The sequence below is a fragment of the Euprymna scolopes genome, chromosome 25 (assembly GCF_053919585.1).
Source record: "Euprymna scolopes isolate OS-2025 chromosome 25, ASM5391958v1, whole genome shotgun sequence".
In the NCBI taxonomy this organism is placed as follows: domain Eukaryota; kingdom Metazoa; phylum Mollusca; class Cephalopoda; order Sepiida; family Sepiolidae; genus Euprymna; species Euprymna scolopes.
In genome coordinates this window covers 98,377,958-98,402,633 of record NC_136506.1, presented here as the reverse complement: position 1 = coordinate 98,402,633, position 24,676 = coordinate 98,377,958, and positions in this window count along the sequence as shown.

Sequence of the window (24,676 nt, the reverse complement as noted above, 5' to 3'; positions counted from 1 at the left end):
GGGCCTCACCACTGGATATAGTTTAAGGTCATATCCAGGACCCCTATTGGGAGACTTTTACTCTCTGCATGGGTATAGTCGGCGTATTCTAATGCCCCACTGATATGGCCCCTTCATGGAGAGGCAACTCCATAGAGACAATATTTGAACTAATAAAAAATTCTTATTTATAATTTAGATAATAGTTTTCGGATTGCTATCATATTAGCACCCAAAATGAGCAAATCTTGATTCTATACTGGCTTCCGTTGAAACTTTGTTAAACAATGGATACATCCTATAAGCGTGTCTTCACGTGCGATTTATAGGAAAGGTATTGTGCAATCTTCAGCCACAACGTTTTGTGTCGGCATTGCATGATTCCATCATGATTTACAGCAAGGTAACCAACGCGCTAGACAGGCAAGGTAAATTTTAAATCGCGCATGCCCGTCGTAAACAAAACACACATTATAATTGATTTGCTCACATCTTAGCATTTTTCTTATTATAACATCTTAAAAATACGTTTATATATAAAAATATATATCTATTTATATGTTTATATATGTATATGTTTATATGTCTGTGTGTGCATGATAAACTAATTAACGGATGATTATACTGTGGTTAAATCAAGCAAGTGTTTTATTTGACACACTGCTGCAAATAGCCACGTTTTTTCTCGCTCTTCCCTCGTGGAGAGGCAACTTCATACAGACACTATTTGAACTAATAAAAAATTCTTGTTTATAATTTAGATAATCCTGACGTATGAGGTGTCTACAATAAGGTTTCTATATTTTTCTTATGAATTCTTTTATAAATAGTACACACCGGGGGTTCTAGTCTTCTTCGAAGTAATCTTTTCTTGCTGCAATGGACTTGTTGTACCGTTCAAACAACTTCTGGCAGTCTTCATGGAAACTCTATTGTATAAGCGTCAATGATCCTCGTCACAGCCTCTTTCATTTCCTCAATTGTTTCATAACGATAGCCTCCTTGTTTTCCTCAGCCTAGTGAATAAGCTAAATTACCAAGGAAGCAGGGTATGGACTAAAGGAAGGGTAAGGAACTGTTTTGATGCTTATTTTGTTCAAATAGTCAGTGACAAGAATGGATTTGTGGGCTGGTGTATTGTTCTCGTGGAAATAGCATCGATCTCATTTGATGAGAGGTGCCCCTCCGAGGGAATATCTTCTTGAACTCCCTTAAAACTTCCATGTAGTATTCTTTTTTTACTGTCTGCCCAGTGGAAACCCAGTGGATGTAGATCATGTCCGTGCTCTCAGAAAAAGGGATTATCTTAAGGTTCGAGGTTAATTTGCTCTCTCTCTCATTTTCGTGGGTCTGGGAGATCCAGCACATAACTCCTTGGAACTTTGTCTTTTGATTTCTGGGTGATAGCAGTAGATCTTGCTTTTATCGCAGGTCACCAGAGCATAAACAACCGCGGCATCTGATTTGATTAGCTCGACAATGTTTCTTTCTGATGTCTTCTAAGCACCATTGCGACGAACTTAGCAAAAATGTCCCGAACTTTTTTTTTTTATTATTCAGTTTTCACCCCCGAACAAGGCAAGTGCCACTTTGAAGTAGGGGGCTACTATCGGAGACATAATTTGCGGGAGAATTATGAAGGGAGATGGGTTGAAAGATGTTTGTTCACATTACATTACACTTTCAGCTCCTCCTAAATAATTTTGTGTACTGAGATTAAACTGTGCACATATTTTCTCTATAGACACACGACGGTCCTTGTCCATGGAATTCTTTATTTGGCTATTAAACACTACTGTTCTGTTTTCCTTACTCCTCGCACACTTTTCATCACCCCTTAAATACTCCTTGCCCTCACTCAAAAACTGATGCTCGATTCATGCAAGATGGTCCAAAAGCAATCTGAAGCATTACATACGTTTCTCTTGCATTTTCCCAACTTAAAACAAAATTTTATTGCATCTCAGTCTTCTAAAGTTAAGATTACATTTTTGAAATTCACCAGCTTCAGTGAGGTGTATTCAAATTCCCACTGTAGCTATTAATTTTTACCTGAAATCATAAAAATAGTCAGTACTCATAAGATGTATAGTAATAACATACAACATTTTCAAACGTCTACGGCAATTTTAAATGGCTGTAAAAAAATCTGGAAACTTATTTAAAGTACCTCGTTTCTTCTGTCAAAACTTAACTAAGAAAACTCAATATTCTACTGTCTAAACGCAACTCTAGAACACGGCGCATTACTTACAACGCTGGTCTTTCTGACATCCAAATCCAACATCAACGCATCTTTTTTTATACCCAACTGGAAGTATCCCACTTTCATATTAGGTGACAATATAGCAAGAATATAAAGAGAAACGGCCGTCATTTTTTCTTCATTATTTTTGTCTGGCAGGAACTCTACAGGCTGAAGGTTTGTATTTCTTTTCTTAAGCGCTTAATCAGAGAATAGCAACTTTTTCGCATTTCGTAGCATTTCATACCACATATTATTAACAGTTTCGAAGCGTACAAGTGTATGTGAAATATATCAGGGTGAATTTTGTTTATTTAAACTTGGTATAGCAGCCCTTGGGAACTTTTAGATACCTAAAACTTTAAAAACAAATGTATTAGACATTATATCCTAAATGTTTTCAAGATGATTATACAAAATGTGTATGTGGTGTTTTAAAGTGATTATACAATACGTGTATGTGGTGTTTTGAAGTGATTATACAATATGTGTATGTGGTGTTTTAAAGTGATTATACAAAATGTGTATGTGGTGTTTTAAAATGATTATACAATACGTGTATGTGGTGTTTGAAGTGATTATACAATATGTGTATGTGGTGTTTTAAAGTAATTATACAATATGTGCATGTGGTGTTTTAAAGTAATTATACAATATGTGTATGTGGTGTTTTAAAGTAATTATACAATATGTGCATGTGGTGTTTTAAAGTGATTATACAATATGTGTATGTGGTGTTTTAAAGTAATTATACAATATGTGCATGTGGTGTTTTAAAGTAATTATACAATATGTGCATGTGGTGTTTTAAAGTGATTATACAATATGTGTATGTGGTGTTTTAAAGTAATTATACAATATGTGTATGTGGTGTTTTAAAGTAATTATACAATATGTGCATGTGGTGTTTTAAAGTGATTATACAATATGTGTATGTGGTGTTTTAAAGTAATTATACAATATGTGTATGTGGTGTTTTAAAGTAATTATACAATATGTGCATGTGGTGTTTTAAAGTGATTATACAATATGTGTATGTGGTGTTTTAAAGTAATTATACAATATGTGTATGTGGTGTTTTAAAGTAATTATACAATATGTGCATGTGGTGTTTTAAAGTGATTATACAATATGTGCATGTGGTGTTTTAAAGTGATTATACAATATGTGCATGTGGTGTTTTAAAGTGATTATACAATTCTAGAAAGTTGATTTAAAGATTAATGTTACTACATAATGCATACTCTAGATATGTGAACTAAATATTTGTAATTTTTATGGGCACACGGTAGTGCTACAGTATAGAGTTAGAAAAATACTAGATTTCTGCAAATCTAAATTCAGTAACATTTTGGAAATCATGTTGACGGACATCTTGTAACCCCGATCTAAATCATCTGGTTATGCTTATTGCGGAGTTTTAAACCACACTATTAATCGAGGCTCACACAACAACAGCACAAGATTTTATAACTGTACCAGTTTTTGTATTTCTTTAATTCTTAATATCCTCTAAAACTCAGCGTTTTATTTTGCACAAAGCTGTAATGTCTGCAGTTTCGAAAACTTAAGATATTTTCTACGACCGATCAATATAACAGATAACATTTTATCCAAGTAATACTTATGATGCACACATTTATTGTCCATCAAACAAATGCATATGGCCTAATATGGTGTCAGAAATATTTGAGGTCCTAACATCGATACATAATACAAATTTCCATTGTTCTAGTTACATTTCTGTCAGCGACACATTAAATCTGTGTATATTTTGTTCGCACTTACGCAAAAAGGCATACAAAATGTTTTGTGTCCTAATGTTTTTAAAGGATAGTTTCGTAATGTCCGTCAGGTTAATAATCTTCTGATATCATATGAATTCCATATTCTTTGAAACGCACTTCCTATATAGGAAACAAACAGTAGTAATATTTCGAGTAGTCTTCGATTTTTTTATCTAGATACACAGTAAAAAAAGAAGCACAAATATTTAAAATAATTTAATTTATCAAGATTTATTAAAAAAAAACGCGAATCATCATCATCATCATCAGCAGCAGCAGCAGCAGCAAGTCTAAATTTTACTCACTGTGTCTAGAATATAAGTGAGAGGTATTCGACTAATACGGCTCATGATAAAATCCACGGGACTAAATCTTCAGGATCCGTCGTTTTCAGGTCATGTTTGATTGTGCATTTAGTAATCATTGCAGGGAACCACAAGTTAACTGAATGAAAAGGGGAAACGTTTCTTCTCCGTCATTGCGTTATCCCTTTTGGTCTAAACCTTAGCCAACTCCGCATGCAACTTCTAGGCCTTAACGTTTCCAATGTTGGAGGTAAACACCTGTAATATTGCAGCTCAACGCATAGATTCGATTAACAAAGACTTCACGCAGACCAGAAAAATCCTGTCACACAATTTCGCCTAACTAGCAAACAAACAAAAAGCATCATCATCATCATCATCATCATCATCATCATCATCATCATCATCATCATCATCATCATCATCATCATCATCACCAACACGTGTCGGTATCTGCCTCTCTTCTTATTTGTTGCTGTCATTATAGCTAAATCGAAACATAGAAATGAACAGGTCGTATTGTAGTATTGTTTACTTTGAATGCTTTGTTGATCTTTTCGGTAACTTCCGTTTCATTATGTATAATCTAGATGTCATATTTGAGAATACCTTTCACTTCCGTGTCTTTTGTTTGTCAACTATTGTCATTTTCTCGTTTATCTGTTGAATTGAATTGGATGAATACACGAATTGCAATATCTTTAAATAGATAAAGAGACTTCGTGAAAATATGATTTCTATTTATTTTTCTTTAACAGACATGCAATGTCGCATTACATTTGTAACTACTTAATACCTGCTTCCGAATAAATGAATTATTTTTTGTTTTAAGTCAAAGTATCTGTTCGTGTCGTAGGCTTCCATTAAAATAATCAGATGCAATTAATCCTTAAAGAGGTGCGTCCATTCGATCTACGCTGGTAACGGGTATTTTCTTTTATCTTAATCGACACATAACAAAGAACTAACAGAAAAAAAAACTTTCTTTTTCAAGATAATGTCAACATTTCACTTCTGGTTGTTATTATGTGTTGGCTTATGTAAAGTTTGACCTTTTTCAGGTCCATTTTGTCCGCATCCGAATCTCATCCGAAATAGGGTGTTTTATTAAATATAGAGGAGCATTAAAACGGTTAAATGGCTTACAACAGGAACCTACTTTAATTTAGTTCGTACCACAGCAACACTTTCACGTAGAGATAGATGTTAACAGCCTTAACGTTGTCCAACATGTATATACGTGATCCTTCTAATTCTAACTAGAACGGTGTAAATAATAATTGCAATTCTAACTAAATAATAATTAATCGAAATTAATGAATATATGATAGTCAACAATAAAAACATTCCACAAGGATAGCTTGATCTCGTTAGGTGAATCGCAAGGAGAGTTTGCTGAACATTTACAGTTCACTTCTCAGGAAAGAGGATTCTAAGAATACAATAGCGATTGATTAAAATTCTAACCTGATTCTTGAAATTGACATGAACGTTCCCGAATTGGATTATCGGATGTCTGCTTGTTTCATATAATTTCGAGTCGACTCTCTATGTTTTTTGGTCAACCTAGAACCTACTTGCCCTCACATTATTATTACGTCGGCCATGTGTTTTATTTTTCGGTCAGATTTATCTGTTTGTTGTGTAAAATCAAACTCCGGTATCGCTTATCCAACTGTCACTTATCTATGGCAGAGCAATGGAAGAATTCATACATTCTGCGAGCAATAAAGTCAGTTCTTTTGATCGTAGTAATTTACCACCCGGCTATATGATAACCAATATAATAGTTTTAGAAACTTTTCTGTTTAGCTCGATTGTCTCATCGGTCAAGTGGTTTCCATCAATTCGCTGTTTTTATACCTCATTGTAATACAATTCTTATTCCCGAAACTCTAATATGTGGAACTCCATTTCTGCTGACTGTGTCCTCCTATGTTAACCTTGGTCTTTTCAAGATTAAAGTCAATGGGCACATCATGCCTTTCAGGTCATCTTTCGATCCATTAGACCCTTATATTTAGTGGTTTCATGCCGTATCTAGGGCAATATCCATTGAAACATACTTTTTCAAATAATTTACATTTTATAGCATTTCTGCAGGAATACTTGATACAGTATGAAATAGATCGAAATGAGATTTTTAATAATTTTAAGTTTTCCGTAAACGCATTGCATTTAGATGATAGATGCAGGTTAGTTACACTCCGATGAGCAAACGAAATAATATATTCAAAATCATATTTTTTGTTTTTATTTTTATTTCGGTGAATATCTATATTTTTCTCCATCGATGTATGCTTATTTTGAAACCGTAACGAAAACTATTGTTGTTTTTTTTTGTTTTTTTTTGCTGATGTTCACGGGTAATAATCTAAAAACACCATGCGTAAGATCGTAAAACATACAGGCATTCACTGACATAAAATAAAATTATCCTCATAAACTGATTTTTCCTGATAACTAAACTGGTTTTCTGTATCCCACTATATATATATATATATATATATATATATATATATATATATATATATATATATGTTTATATACATATGTATATAGTTTATGTATCCAACTATATAGATATATATATATATACATACACACACACAAATATATATATATATATATATACATTTAAAAAGTTTTTTTGTCTTACAAAATTGTATTACAGTTTTGCAAAGGATAAGGGTAGGCTTTAAATAATTATATATATATATATATATATATATATATATATATATATATATATATACATATATATAAATTACAGTTTTGAACAGGATAAGTGGAGTCATAAGAATTTGGGGGAAGATCGATGCAGGGAGAAAAAATAGACACTGAAAATAGTCAAAAGACAATTCGACTAAAATAAAAAAGAGATTTTTTTTTAATTTTAGTCGAATAGTCTTTTGACTATTTTTAGTGTCTATTTTTTCTCCCTGCATCGATCTTCCCCCAAATTCTTATGACTCCACTTATCCTGTTCAAAACTGTAATATATATATATATATATATATATATATATATATATATATATATATGATTAAATGCCTACAGCCACTAGTGTTTCATCTTTTCAGGAATAATCATTGCAGGGCGTCACGATTAAAAAAAGTCTATAGATTCCAAACCGGCGACAGTAGCAATCCCTGGCTTCATTAGCAAGGCCCTAATCCAATCGTCTACCGTTAACCGCAAGAAATGCTTTTGAATTTAAACATCTATTTTAAATGCCTTTTTAACGTCTGTCTCAGTGATCTTATTATATGATGATCTGCACATAAAAGACTAAATTGACCGGCTTTGATTCAACTGAAAGTGCTCAACGATACAAAACGAGTTTCTTAAAGAGGCTGACATAATTATTTACTATAATAGTAATAAAATATCTAAAAACGCTAGTGTTTCATCCTTAGTGTTACCGGATGTGTTGTAAAAGCGTCTTCATAAGACTGCCGTTCCTGTCTTTTATTGTGTGCTTTCTGAAGATTTACATAACCAGCTTTTGATAAAAATATCCGCCACATACAGTGCACTTCGGTGTCTGTTTTAATTTCTCCGACAGCAAGATCTTTTCAAAAATCTTAAACGTCAATCTTTCGGTTTTTATTCCACAGGGATCGATCTTTCGTTTGGGCTTTCCAGTTATGTACATCCAACGCAAGAATTTTAAAGTTGTTTTTCAGAGAACCCTTAAACCGTTTTCATAGTTTATGTTATGTTATTTCACACCTAATATATCTCACCATAAAACAGTTGCTTAGAAAATATTTTGTCCTTCGTCCTAACCAAGTGTCCAGTCCAGCGAATCTGATTTCAAATTATTTATTTCTGATCTACAGTGTCAGGCGGTAGAGTCCTCCAGTTTATAATAAGTATTTCTGAATACGAATTTGGTGAAACCTTTCCAATAACTTGAGCTGTCTTCTATATGTTTTCCAAGTCTATAGTAGCGTAGTGATAGCGCATGTTTCGTAAACATTTTGCTTGCTATTTTAATGTGATTTCCGATCTGATCACACGCGTCATCTCAGTTTGCCAAAAGTAGAACTGGCTTTGGCTATTCTGTGATTTAGCTCAGCATTAAGCGTACAGGTCTTACTCACCGTACTACTCAGATATACAAAAGTGTACGTTATATTTAAGTTCTTACCATCAGCCAAGATGTTTGGTTCAACATATTTACAATCTGATAATTTGTCCATAATAACCTGTGTGTCTGATTTTGAATATGAAACAAGATCTGCACCATATGCATATAAAAACTCAAGAACTAGGTTCTGAAAAGTTAACGACTTTGCATTGAGACGGATAAGGTTAAAAAAGTTTACCCGATGTGCGAAACTGAAACCGAAACTCAAATATCGCAATGGTTAAAAGCATGCACCAGCGCCATAGCGAAATCTATGAATAATAATGTAGGAGCAAGTAAATCACCTTGGCTCACACCGTTTTCATCTGAAATTGGATCAAACAGAGATCCATTAACGTTCATTGGGGCTTTAATATTATGGTGTAACTGTTGAGGCAACTCAAAAAAATAGTTTCCTAAGAATCTCTCGGATTTGCGATTGATGGTATCAAGAGCATTTGTCAGATCGACAAAAACGTGATACAAAACCACTTGCTGCTCGATATATTTTCCATAGTTATCGCACAGAGAATAACATGCCCATTGTGTCACAGCCAGATCTAAAACAACATTGATTCACTGGAATGATAAAGAGAAAAATTCATTCCAGCAAACGATGTAATAACATTATTGTTAAAACCTTCCTACTGCTTCGAACAAGCTCATTCTTTTATAATCGCAACACTCAGATTTTGACCTTTTTCCTTTATACATTCGGATAAATGTTTCATCAATCCGATTTGAGCGATAGCATTACTGTGCCAAACAGCAAGGATGAGCGTATTGACTGCGTTGATAATGCTATCACCTTCAAACAACAAGAATTCAATCGGTATCCTATCAAATCTGGGTGTTTTTCTTTAGTAATCTCTGTTAATGTGATTTGGGTCTCATCATCACTGTTGGGATTAGTCATCATTTTATCAAAGATATCCTTTGGAATGGGGATTATAAATAACTCTATTTACTTTAAATGGATTATCAAAAAGATCTCGAAAATGATCTCTCTATCGTCCCATGATCTCATTACCATTACTGAAAAGAGCAAAATCAATTTTGGATTCCACAGGTATCGATGTTAGAAGCTGCGGTCCAAAAGTTTGTCTGGTTTAGTAATACATATCTTTTGAACTCTTGAAGTCATAATCTGTCTGGATGTCTGCTGACAATTTGGCCCACCACTTGTTCTTCATTCGGTGTGTCACGCGCTGTACTTTTATTTTTGTTTCTTTATGCACCTTTTCTGCACTTATTTTATATTTTCCCTTCGAACACAACCACATCTTGTGAGCTTCTTTCTTCTCGTCTAAAAGCCTGGCGATTGTAGAACCATTTTCACTCAGTCGGTCCCCATGTTTCACTTTCTTAAACAAAGACTCTCAGCTCCTTTGCTATATAAGTGTGACTTGAATCGTTCTCAATTTATCAAATGAGATATTAAGTAACGGGGTCCTAAGAGTTTCACACGCTTCCGTATATTGTAATTTAGAGACATCGATGCGTTTAGGCATTTTTACTCCATTGGATGTGACCTTTTTCCTCATACACAACAAAAGTTTAGCACGAACAAGATTGTAATCAGTATCACAGTCTGCTTCCTGCATCCCTCTTTACACATATCTTAAATATCACACTTGAGCATGATGACATAATCAAGAATATGAATATGTTTTGATCTGGGGTGCATCCAATTTACCTTATGAATAGCTTTTGGTTTTTAGAAGGTGTTACATTCAGTGCAAATCTGCAAAAGAAGAATTCCATTATCATTTGCCTTAGTCATGTTTTCCTAAGACATCCTAAGAGTTCTGATCATTCCTAACCCGTGTATTAAAGTCTCTAAGAGGCAAATAAATCGTATCTGCAATTGGTATCTCTTGGATACAGTTCGCTGGATTATGATTAAACCCCATCCTGCTTATTATCTAAAAGATATAACTGAGATAACTGACACGTAACGATCACGAAATAAAGCTGATCCGATCACTTTTACAAGGTTTTTCTAGCTGAGATGTGATCTTTGTCCTGATAGCAAAACTAATTTTCCTTTCCATTTTTACTGTCTTGAGTTTATCTATCCAGAAAATGTATACCTTGCACCTTTTTTTTTAGTAAGTTGATCTTCATTACTAAAACGGGTTTCAGATAGAGCAGCGATACCCACGTCGTATTAAGCTAATTCTCTGGCAATAATAGCTGTTCTTCACTCTGGATTAATCGACTCTTTCGTATCAAGAGGTGTCCTTACGTTCCAGGTGGCAATCTTTAAGTTAGTTTTCTTTTAAGAATAAATGATTTTTTTTTTCGTGGGGAGGGCTGTAGAAATGAACAACCGGTGACTGACAAGCTGAAAATAGGAACGGACGATGTTTTGGTCAATTTTTCTAGCTCTTTGACGTGATCTAGGTGAACAACGCTGTCCGTTAGAGGACTTCTCAGTCGGAAAAATCCCAACCGAAAATAGTCCCTGTCCAACAAGACTAACAGCGATTCTAACCTTTAAGCCGCTTGTGCGCACATTTGTGACGTCATATTTCCAACTTGTTAAGTCTGTAGACGCCCTCTCTTCTCGATAGTCACGGGACTTGTAATCAAGAGATATCTGTGTAAAATTATTCCAATGATAAACGCTCGTACAAAACATGCATCACTCTCTTAGTATCTACAGTGATAAACAAGTGCAAAATAACTGGTAACTGTATCAACCTCGGGTATTCTTGAGTGCCCTTCTCACAAAGGCGCTGATTTGTCGAAATATATTTTCAGATACAGATGTCAGGCCACCACTAGCCGACAGATGCTGGACGGACGCATCAGCGATTTGAAAATAAAAACGTAATGTAACCTCTTTCATAGACATAGGTTCATGCTGATATATATATAATACTCTGACTGAATGACATTCCTTTCGTTGCTAATCCAACACGACCAGTGTAGTACCCCATTTAACGCCCGGCGCATGAGTTATATATATATATATATATATATATATATATATATATATATATATATATATATATATATATATATAAAGTCTTTGAATTTTCAACCTTTAAAACTATACAAAAAATATTTTTTATCATTCGTTAGAAAACCATCCAGTCAGTGAGTTATTTAATCACCTGCAATCACTGCATCAACTCGCTATCGAATTTACTATAGTACCAATAATTTATTTTTCAAGGGATCATTAGTTGTTTAGCATGAAACACTGTTTAGGGGATTCAAAAACAAAACAGTATACCATATCATGGCACCCCAGCAGTGCTGATCAAACACCGCCACCCTTAATCTTAGGAAGAAGACATGTTACAAACATTTGATCCAATTTCCCATTCTTAATTGCAGTTACTAACCTTTTCATACTATAAAAATGAATTTCTTACCTTTGTGATTCATCAATTTCCACATTTAAAATTAATATAATTTTTAATTTTTAATTTTTCAGTCTTGTATTTATAAGATGACGGAGTAATCCATTTAACTACTTATCACCCCACTATGATTACTATTTAGTATATTTACATTTCATTTATTTAAATTAGATATATATAAAGGTTAAAAATATTTTTACATATATACATTTTTGTTTATTTTATATTATTATAATTTTATTATATGTAATTATAAACACATTTTTTACATTGCTTATATAGTTTTGGATTTCCTTTATTAATATAGTCTGGTTAATCAAACGATTCAAAACGATTTATATATATATATATATATATATATATATATATATATATATATATATATATATATATACCTGTTGTCCTGTAAAAACTGTAATTTACAATACGTAGGAGAAACTGTAATGCCTCTAAATAAACGCATGAATTTGCATAGGACTAGCACTAAGGGATGTATTCATGTTGTTAAACATTTTAAAGAAACCTGTAATCAGTCATCTTTTTTTCCGTACAAATAATTGAAAAATTTAAATGTAATGGATATAATAGTCTAGGTAATGTTGATAACGATATCCTAAGGATGCGTCAGGATAAGGAAGACGATATAATTAAAAAAAATGCGAGTAATTTACCTATATGGGTTGAATATTAAAGTTTAAAAAAATAACCTACAAGATTCTGAAATTATAGGTAGATTATATCCAGCTTTGCCTCGCTACGGTATTAGAGATAGAACTCATGTTAATAGAAATAATAGAAAATCAGCTGTTTCATCCGAGGATTTTTTTAGTAAAATTAAAGATATCATTATTAATAAAATGTATGAGTCGTTCAATTATATAAGAAAATTGCTTAATCAAACAAAGAAGAAAGTTTTGAAGGAAATAGCATCTAAAATATTATTACAACCGGATATGATAAATAAGAACGACTATTTCATTCAATGGTATGAATATAATCTAGATATAATTGACACTAAATTATATAAGCCACCAGTGAACGATATAAAAAAGAAACCTAAAAATGTTTGTGTAGTTTTGTATGAAAATAAAGGTTTTGATGATGTAAATTTACCTAAAATATTTAATAAACAAAAAACTATACGATTACTACCAAATGAGTTCCAGAAAAAAGATCAAAAACCAATAGTTACATATAAACTAGGGACAACAATACGCAATAAGATATTTAATTATAAGAAAACGGTAGAACATATAAATATAAAAGATAATAATATAAATATTTCAGAATGTGAATGTAATTCCTCTCCGTTCTGTAATAATGAGATAAAACATGTAATTACAGGAGATTTAAATATAGTAAATAATCATTAATTAAGAAAACTACTTAGTAAGGGTCCAAATTATTGAGAACCTAAATGCCTAAATTACACTAAATGCGTTAAAGAAGTAACTAAAGCACAAGAAGGTTTTATTATGTCTTTTTTTTTTTTACATGGAAGTCACCACTTATCAAGGTCCGGAAGCCACTCGGGGATAAGGGTTATTGCGTGTACAGTAATCAATGAAATTATGGTAAAGAAATATAAATTAGCAATATAAATCTATTTTGGGTAGTAAATAATTCCAAACCAGTGAAAGAAAAATTAGATAAAATAAATTCCAGAATAAAAGCAAAATCTATAGCTACTTATGATTTTAGTACGCTATATACTAAAATTCCACACGAAAAACTTATAAAAGAATTAAATGATACTGTAGATTTAGCTTTTCAAAGTGGAAAAGGTAAATATATAGACTTTTCAAACGCTAAAGCTTTCTGGTGTAAAAATAAAACTAGCAAAACTAGTGTTTCTAAAGGTATTTTAAAAATACTTGTAAGTCATCTTATTAAAGAATGCTATTTTCAAATAGGAAATAAAATATTACTCCAAACAATAGGTGTCCCAATGGGATTAGATCCTGCACCATTTTAGGCAAATTTGTATTTACATAGACTCGAGTATATATATATATATATATATATATATATATATATATATATATGTCATCATTATTAAAAACAGATATATCTAAAACATATAACTTTCATGGGTGTAGGAGATTAATAGATGACCTTATATGCATAAACGATAATGATGAATTCGAAAAAAATTAACATCTTATATATCCAAACGAACTAAAATTGAATTGTGAACATAGAGGACAACAGGCTACATTTCTGGATTTAGATATAAAAATTTAGGATGGGATTTTTCTTTATAAAATATTTGATAAAAGAAAGGCATTCCCCTTTAAAATAGTACGTATGCCCCATAAGGATAGCACCTGCCCTGTTTTTTGTGTTTTATGGAACCATTATGTCAGAGTTTTTGAGAATAGCTCGCGTTACTCTAAAATTAACAGATTTTATACCACCAGTTTCTAGCTTAGTAATAAGGATGATAAAACAAGGTGAGGATAAAAATAAAATATTTAAACAGTTAAATAAAGAATTTGTTCGTTATCCTGATGCTTTTGAATCGTTTAAGATAAACCAGACTATATTAATAAAGGAAATCCAAAACTATATTAGCAATGTATAACATGTATTTATAATTGCATATAATAAATTTATACATAAAAAAATGTATATATGTAAAAATAAAATATTTTAACCTTTATATATCTAATTTTAAATAAATAAGAATGTAAATATACAAATGACTAATTATAGTGGGGGTGATAAGTAGTTAAATAGATTAATCCAAAGCTTTTAAATACAAGACTGATAAATTAAAAAATATATCCATTTCAAATGGATAGTACCAGTCAAGGATCCGTCACTTGACACTCAGACCAACAGGTGAGGGGCCGGAGACCGGCCCAGCACCTGTTGGACTGAGGTACACCGCCTGGGTAATACCTAGGAGGTCCACCCTCCCAGGCCTTGCCACCGGGCTTTCCGGTGGGGCAAGTTTATTGCTTGTTGCCTGAGGCGCCCCTACCGGGGAATGCCGACGGGGTTACTCAGGCAATTTTTAAAATTGCAGGAGTGCCCCTCCTTTAGGGGAGCCTGCTAGGTTACCACTTTCCGGCCTTGTGCCACATTTTGCTGAGTGGACAGCAAATAAATATAATCCATTTCAAATGGATAGTACCAGTCAAGGATCCGTCACTTGACACTCAGCCCAGCAGGTGAGGGGCCGGAGACCGGCCCAGCACCTGTTGGACTGAGGTACACCGCCTGGGTAATACCTAGGAGGTCCACCCTCCCAGGCCTTGCCACCGGGCTTTCCGGTGGGGCAAGTTTATTGCTTGTTGCCTGAGGCGCCCCGACCGGGGAATGCCGACGGGGTTACTCAGGCAATTTTTAAAATTGCAGGAGTGCCCCTCCTTTAGGGGAGCCTGCTGGGTTACCACTTTCCGGCCTTGTGCCACATTTTGCTGAGTGGACAGCAAATAAATATAATCCATTTTAAATGTGGAAATTGATGAATCGCACAAGTAAGAAATTCATTTTTATACTATGAAAAGGTTAGTAATTGCAATTAAGAATAGGAAATTGGATAAAATTTTTTGTAACATGTCTTCTTCCTAAGATTAAGGGTGGTGGTGTTTGATCAACACTGCTGGGGAGCCATGAATATACTGTTTTGTTTTTAAATCCCCGAAACAGTGTTTCATGGTAAACAACTGATGATCCCTTGAAAAATAAAAAAATTGGTATTATAGTAAATTCGAGAGAGTTGATGCAGTGATTGCAGGTGATTAAATGACTTACTGACTAGATGGTTTTTTAACGAATGATAAAAAGTAAATTTTTATATAGTTTCAAATGTTAAAAACTTCAAAGACTATATATATATATATATATATATATATATATATATATATATAAGGGTTCGAACCTTAAACCGTTAGACTCGAACAAAAAATTCGTCGTTAAATAAAGAGAACAAACAAAAATAATTAGATATTTTGCTCGATGAGATGATCATTTTGAACGATTTGTAGTTCGAGTCACTTTTGAATCGTTGTCGGTTTATTTATTTATTTATTTATTTATTTTTAGCTGGTGAACTACTGATGCTCTGACCGGACGTAATTGGCCTTAATTCAGAAGAGAACATAATCTGGCATTAATAGCCGTTCATTTAACTCTAAAATATTTACTTGAGAGAAACAGGAGTTAGTTAACCAAAAATATATATTTAAACAGTAACTAATAATATCATTCATGAGAAAGTAATAACAGGAAAATCAACGAAGAAAAACAAGGTTGCAGAAAACAACAACAACCACCACCACCACCATTCAGAGAATATGGTAATGCCTTTCATAGTGTTTGACACTGTAAATATTTATTTTCATGTAACTATTCCAAGTATTAATTTTCTTTCGTAAAACAGCAGTATGCCTTCAGCACAGAAAATGTGCTGCTGTTACATTTGATGCGGTGGGCCTCGTACTAACTTTTCGGTAGACATATTTTGGCGATGTAGATTAAAAAATCTTAAACATTTACGAGAACGGGTCACATATGAATCAGGTGACTTCCCATATTTTAATGGAGAAACAGAAAATCAATACGTGTGTGCACTGTAGCAGACACGATGATCGATAGCTAATTCTATGACAAACTGACAGATTCTGGAATTTCAGTTGCGTAGGGGTACATTAGATTTTATGCAAATTGAAAACTCAAACAATTTGTCCGTTTATTCTGTACAAGAAGGCAAATCTTTGTTATATGTGATTATTTACATTATATATGATTGTTGTAAACTAGTATTGATTATTTGTTGGTGTCTACTTATTGTACAGAGTGTTTATAAAGTTAATCGCATAACTTTAAGGTTATGTTCTGTATATTCGAATATACGTTTTTATGTATAGTAAATTTTCGGGAAAGCATTTTATTAAGTGTTTAAATGCTTTATATTTTGTCCCTGTGCGTGATTACTGTTTTGTGCGGATCAATTTGGTATGTTCCATTCTGGTAGCTGAGAAAAGAAGTGTCATTGTTAGCAAGATCCTGATAAGGCCTACCATGTTTGAACTCAAGAGAGACACTCAAATGATTACTATCGCCAGGACAACTGAATATTGTTATCATTGTCTTTACTCTCAACTATGTATCCGACACAATTAGATACAATTACTCAACCAACAACGACATCTATTTATATGAAAACATACAAAAAAATCTCAACGGATATATACTTGAGAGCCCAAAAAATATTTTTGTTGTCCTAGCTCTAATGGTGCCGTATAGTTATTTTGTTCTGATCCCTTAGGTTTTTTCTATTTGTCTCCTGTCATTTTCCAACATGGTCTTTCATCTGGGCTCTGAATATAGTCACTTCATATAATGAGGTATAGTTCTTTTGTTTGTTTCCTCCGCATTTTATAATTGTTTAGTGTGATTTATTGACAAAATATATGTTGGATCTTAAAAAAGAGACTAAATGTAATGACGTGTTTCTATGTTGGATGCACTTTGTACATGGGGATCACCACTTATCAAGGCCTGTAAGCACCTGTTGGAGAGAGGTTGCAGGGAAGAGAAGAAAGCATCCCCCACTAAGCCACGAAGTCTATTTTGTATTTTATCAAGGCAGGATAGGCTGTTTTTGAAGTTCCAGCCCAGATGTGGCAGCAGTACTCCATCTTTGGACGTACTTGACTTTTATAGAGATAGAGAACTGCATCAGTAGTGAGATATCTTCTGGAGCGGTAGAAGGATCCTACCATTTTCTCATCGGCCCGGGCAACAGACTTAACGTATGTCTATGTTGGAGACACATAATGTCATGTCGTATAGTTTATTTGTTCAGATTCTTTTGAGTTTTATATTTGTTTGATGTCAGTTTTGACAAAGTCTACCATGGTGGGTTTTAAGGGAGACACTTCCAATTATGATGTATAGTTTTTTTTTATCTATAGTCTTTTTTTTTACATTTCATATTTGGTCATTACCATTTTCTGAAAATCTACGATGTCGGTTCTCAAGGAAAACACTTCAGATCATGACGTATTTTTATTTGGTTTTGTCACATCTACTTTTGTATTTGTTTGTGCAATTTTCTCATCGTTTTTTCGGTGTATGTTGCAACACCAGACCCAGGATTTTTTAACTGTGATTCTTCCCTTATGTTGATTGCACTTTCGATCATGACGTCTAGATATATTTATCAGAGTCCCGTGTCTTTTATATTTTCTGTGTTATTTGTCATGATTTTGTTGGTGCACACGGCAACACCAAGCATAGGCTTATTTTACGTGCGATGCTATCAAAGTATACTGTTTATCTATCTGTTATAACTGCCACATACATTATATATTTTGGATGTTTCAATAAAAAATGCCGACCTGTTATTGTTTGACTTGATTAAGCTTCGGTTACCAAATATTTTCCGATATATTTGAAACATAATCTCGAAATAACCTGTATACCTTAACAATTCTATGTTTGTCATATTATTAAATTGATACACAGACAATAAAGTTACATTAGTATTTATAGGATAATGAACTTTTTATACGTTATTAGTTTTCTGTTTCAAAATAACAATTTTGAAGCATCTCTTTTAGATATTAATGAAATACACGCTAATATCGTATGTATACTCGACTATGTAAGAGTCCCTAACATTCTAAGACAAAATATTTTTTGGAACAGACAAGGTTTGAACTCAGTACACCCGGGCCATTACTTCTTGCTGTAAACCACTTATCGACTTTTATATCCCAGCAATTCGCGCCTATATAAAAACACAGAGACAAAAAAAACAATCAAAAACGCTTTTACAAATAAAAAAGTGGTAATCGGTTCAGCAAATATCTATAAAGAAATCGAACAGAAATGTTTTTTGCTTAATGCAGACGAGTCCACAGTATTTTGTTTTCTTGCGGCAAATATATCTTGGGGTTCAATTCCTGATGGAGCGTCTAGCAAATATATTAGCTTCGTGCCATTGTTAAAGAAAATAAACGCGTCGGCAATCGATTTATGCTTCCAGGCAAATAAACTCAAAATAAGGGAATTCAACATCCACATTCCTTGTAATGGTAAAACCAAAAATAGATTCTTATTTTGTAAACTAGTCGATCCTCTGAGAGAATAGGGTTATATTTTATTTAGGGGCACAAATGGACACTGATGGCCGATTGTAGCAATCATTGTAAAGTCCTTCTTGAAATTACATGCAAACTTACATTTAAACAGCTTTAACTTCGTTTCAAATATAAACACATTATATGTGAACATCTAATCGAGTACGTCTTTCTTGTTTACTTAATATCACTAAAGTTTTTAAGGTACATATGTATGTATGCATATATATATATATCATTATTTTTATGTGGCGTACAAAACTTTATTATAGCTGTTAAGAAGCGACTGATTTTGTATACATTGTCAAAGGAAGGATGTAAACATTCAATTGAGGTTTAAAATAAATAAAATAAATAAATAAGGGGATAAAGTGAGCTGACTGGGTTTCGCCCCTACTTTTCAAAACCGAGTTAATTTCATTTTTTGCATAGGGAAACGAATTCAAGTCTGACTAAAATAAAATCAAATTATCGGAACAGAGAGTAAACGCCTTAGAGACTAATCACGTTCAGACGCAAAGGACATTCCTTTTGCTTACAGAGAAAAAGTCTCTTTAAGCGGGCGTGGATACTCTCCAAGACATTAAGATGAAATAAAGAATGGGCGTCTTAGAATGGAAAATGAATATTGCTGAAGTACATTGCACATTACTGTCTTTTTAGCATATATATATATGTATATATATATATATATATATATATATATATATATATATATATATATATATGGAGAAAAGAGAAAGAGAGAGGGGGAGGGAGGGAGGAAGAGAGAGTGTTTAGGAAACGTGTGAATTAATTACAAAACACAAAACTTATTAAAGAAATATTTAATTTTCTGGTTGCCTCCTCAGATGGTACAAAGCTAATATATATATATATATACTTATATATATATATATATATATATATATATATATATATATATGTATATATATATATATATGGAGAAAAGAGAAAGAGAGAGAGGGGGAGGGAGGGAGGAAGAGAGAGTGTTTAGGAAACGTGGGAATTAATTACAAAACACAAGACTTATTAAAGAAATATTTAATTTATTCAAAGATTAATTAATTTATAATTAATATACAAAATAAGACATATGACCCCCGCGACTTCAGGGTATATACCGTAATTAAGAGGCCCACTTTTCGCAAACTCTACGGATTAAATTAGACGGTATTTTTCTTTATAATTGCGCGTCGAATTCTGTCATTGTTTATTGCGTCTACTTTCTCGGCCTATATATGAGATCCTATATTTCTGACAAATAAAAATCTTACGGAGCCAAATCGGACGAACGAGGAGGACAGTTGAGGAGTCAAATTCGGGAAATTATACGTTTATCAAATGTTTCCAATGTATTTTCAAAATAAATTTGCAGAATTTGCCACTGCTGTTTTAGTGTTAGTTCTTTTTTTTAATGAATTATCGAAAGAAGCTGAACTCAAAATAATCGGCAAATAAAGTCAATTCAGTTGTCAATTAAAAAGGTGTCGCATTTAAAACACACTAATATATATATATATATATATATATATATATATATATATATACATATATATATGTGTGTATACATACATATATACATATATACATATATATACATACACATATATATATATAGAGAGAGAGACAGAGAGAGACAGAGAGGGGGGCGCCGGCTTTGAATAAAATGAATACGTTTGAAACCATTATTTTGTAATAATGCGTTGTTTTTGGTTTCAAACGTACATAATACGTATTTATTTTATTTAACTCAACCGGCGCTTCTAAGGAACAAGAAATCGTAACATGAATCCCGCGATACCAAACGCATCGTTCCGAGATTAAAAAAAAAAGAAAACTACCGTAAAAACAACAAACGGACTTCTACTTTCAGATTATCTGCCCCAGCAACAACATGGCAAAATAAAAAGAAAGAAAGACATACTGATAATGCGGCTTTGCCTTGAAATATATTTATGAATTTCAACATAATTTTCAAACGAAATAAATGTCTATTTTGTAATAATGCGTTGTTTTTGGTTTCAAACCTATATAATACGTATTTATTTTATATATATATATATATATATATATATATATATATATATATGTACGTATGTATATATACTAGTATATATATATGTATGTATATATACATTTGTGCATATGTGCATATGCATATATGTGTGTACAAATATGTATACATACATACATATATACATATATATATATATATATTGTCTTAAAATATTATACTTCTCAATTAACAACTCGGAATATCATCGCAGTTATTAATGCTGAATTCAGTTATTTTGGCAAATGAATTCTCCAAGTTTTTACAACTTCAATGACAAATTCACGGTATCTGGTCTGATTGTTTCGTACAGGAACATTGCTTTTTGATATTTTTGACGGGTTTATTGTTGATGGGAAAGGAAAAATAACAATAACATCAATGTTTTACGTATCTTCTATCAGTGAGTCATTATTTAAAGCCTAATCCGGGAACCCAATTATAGAACTGATATAACAAAATATATAAAAATAAAGGGAGTTCATCGTATTTATCTTACTATCAATTGTGAGTTTTGGTTATGTATATGCTTATAATATTTGGATGTGGATTTTTGTCTTCATTTTGTATACCAGCTATATACGTAAAATACTATCTGCGGATGTTGATATATTGTTAGATTATTCTGAGGCAACACCGGCTTACTATTGCTGAAAGCTGATTTAGGAAAATCGACTATTATAAAAATTTAAATTTTAGATGACGAACATAATCATTTGTAGGAAAATAAAATGTACTTATAGATTATTATATACTTTCGTAGAACAATAAACAAAGAAAAAACAATAATGTAACCTTGATGAAATTCATGTAAAAATACTCAAACAAATAGCTTCCAAAAATAAATCTGAAGAAAAAAAAACGTGATCAAATGTCACATGTTAAAATAGGAGTTGAATGCTGTAGGAGAAAACGAATAGTTAGATATATACAGAGTCTTTATGTAAGAGAATGGATCAAGAGAGAGAGGGAGGGTGTAAATTAAATTGAGACACGTAGACCGGAAGTGTGGATCAGCTCATCGGATTGGGCGTGAGTCACGTGATAAGGTTATCTGAATCGTGGAGATTTGGTTTGGGCGTAGAAGAGGGCGGACGGATTCACCGTTGTCTCCTCCCCTTCACTTTTCTTGGAGTGATTGAATCTTCCTCCAAAACAGGTACCAAGTCTTCACTCCAAGGCAAGAGATTTCCAGATGGACCAACATCCAAGACGCAGAAGGTATGTTGAAAAATACATGTACCACACGCACACACACACAACGGCATATGAACAAATAGACAGAACCACTAGACGATCACATGACATTAACTCTGTCTAGACGATGACACAATCTCATTTATTATACAACAAATATATAATATACGCCATCTCTTCTAATCCCTTATTAGAGGGAACAACGCAACAATTTGGTGCCAGTGAAGAGTGTGAACAAAATTCGAACCTGGCGGTTACCATAAAAAATATATAAATATGGACACAACGAAAAAAAAGTACTGTACACTAGACATAAAAGATGAAAAGATAAATAAATTAAAGAAAAAAAACAACGTAGGGTTCATTAAAAAACACAGTGAAAAAAGAAAATATAGACGCAATGAAAAGAAAAAGAAGAAAAATAGACACATTAAAATTGTGTATAGACAGATTTATCTACTAGATTAAGACGAAATAAGAAAAAAACAGATAGATCGATCGACATACAGATAACGAATTGTTGATTTTGCATATGAAAATTGAAAACACAGAATGAAAAAATATTAACGTTACGGTGTAGAAAAATAAACAGAAGAAATTGAAAAAAACAGATATATAGATCGACATAGTGATAATAAATTGTTAATTTTGAATATGCGTTGTCTCCTCCCCTTCAATGGGAGAGGGGGACGCTGACGTGTGTAGAGCAGAACTACACATGCCAGAGATTCACTTTCTATCCACTGCGAGACATCTGGAAAGTGAAATAAACTAAACTATAAAACCAATTCCTTGTCACCCCAAGGCAAGAGATTTCCAGATGGACCAACTCGTCCATAAATGTTTATTTATCTACCGAGTTGATCTTAAATATTGTATACTCAATCCATTATATTATCCTTTTCAGTCCTCACCCCTTAATTCCGGCTTCCATCTTATCTCGCAGTTACTTATAACGTCACCAACTAACTTCGGAAGAACCCCCCCATCCGCTTTTCTTTTATATCGTAAGTTTCTTAAAACGTGACTAGCCAAAGTTCAGAATAAAATCACGCTTTTCTTTTAAGGGTTAATTTAAAAAAAATCTTCTGAACACTGTTAAAACTGAAATTCTTCACTTCAGATTGCATTTTGGAGACGGAAGTGTTTTTGTTGAGATAAGTGATTTCAATATTAATTCGTACTTTTTATTTTTAGATTCAAATATAAATAACTACATTTTATTTCAGTATTTAATTTATGTATTTCTGTTTTATTAAATGCTAGCTTTTTTTCTCGTCCATAAATGTTTATTTATCTACCGAGTTGATTGCAAAAATAGATTACGAAATTGTACTCATTTTTAGTTCGTGAGAGGGGAATCTATCACCATACTTTCCCTTAAACACGTCTGTTGGACTTTTATTAAGTAGAATACTTAATAATTTTTTTAATGGAGAGTAGAAAACGCATTGTGAATGCGTTATCGGCAGTTCCTGTTACTCTCGCTTCTTCTTATTTGTCCCTCAGTCCTCATTTTGTAATGAGTGATTTTTCTGACAAAGGGAGAAGAAATAGCTGTTTTCTGGGTTGGCAGTATTTTGCGCGAACAGTTGGCAGAGATGGCGGAAATGTTCTGTTTCCATGTTTATCCCTGTAGCCATGTCACTAGTAAGGGTGCTAGAGGTAAACGTTTCGTCTGGGCTGACGTTATCCGCCTGATAGTCAGGGTCCCGAACCTTGGATTAACCACTAAGAAGGCTGTCTCATCAGCAGGTGCAAAGTACTGGGGCTGCTGTATTGCCATTTGGTGAATAGATTCTGGACCATGCAGTAGCTTCTGGTGGGGCCTCTCGATATCATACTAGTGGGTAATTGTTACGGCTTTACCTTATCATTAGCTACAAAAAAATTCTTCGTTTCTTTTTCTCTCTTAGTTTCCCCTCTCTGTCCTGATGTAAGAAAATCTGACGACCTAGTCCACAAATTCCAAAATTTCATCATGACAAGTTTCAAGAAAAATACCCGATTACACACGGTTCTCCAACTTCCAACTTAGACCCCTACTACCATGTCTCCTTCTCCAACATCAGGGGTCTACATTCTAACCTTCCAGAGGTTGAAACCCAATTACAGGAGACTAAACCAGACCTTTTATTTTTAAGTGAAACTGGCATTGGACAGGCTATTTCCTTGAAGAGTTCGCAATTAAAGGATACTCTAACATAACTTCTAAATCTGACCCCCAAGATCGCCATGCATTTATATTTACTCTCTATCGCCCCCACACCAGCAGAGATACTATCTTTCAAAGCATATCTGAGAAAATTGACCAAGTACTATCTACTTATCCTTCAGCTAACATTCACGTATGTGGAGACTTCAATGTTCACAGCGTCGAATGGTTGACCCACTCAAACAAGACCGATGATGAGGGGAGGTTCTGTCATGATATATACCGAGAGAGAGAGAAAGAGAAAGAAGGGGAGAGATAAGGATGTTTAAATATATATATATATATA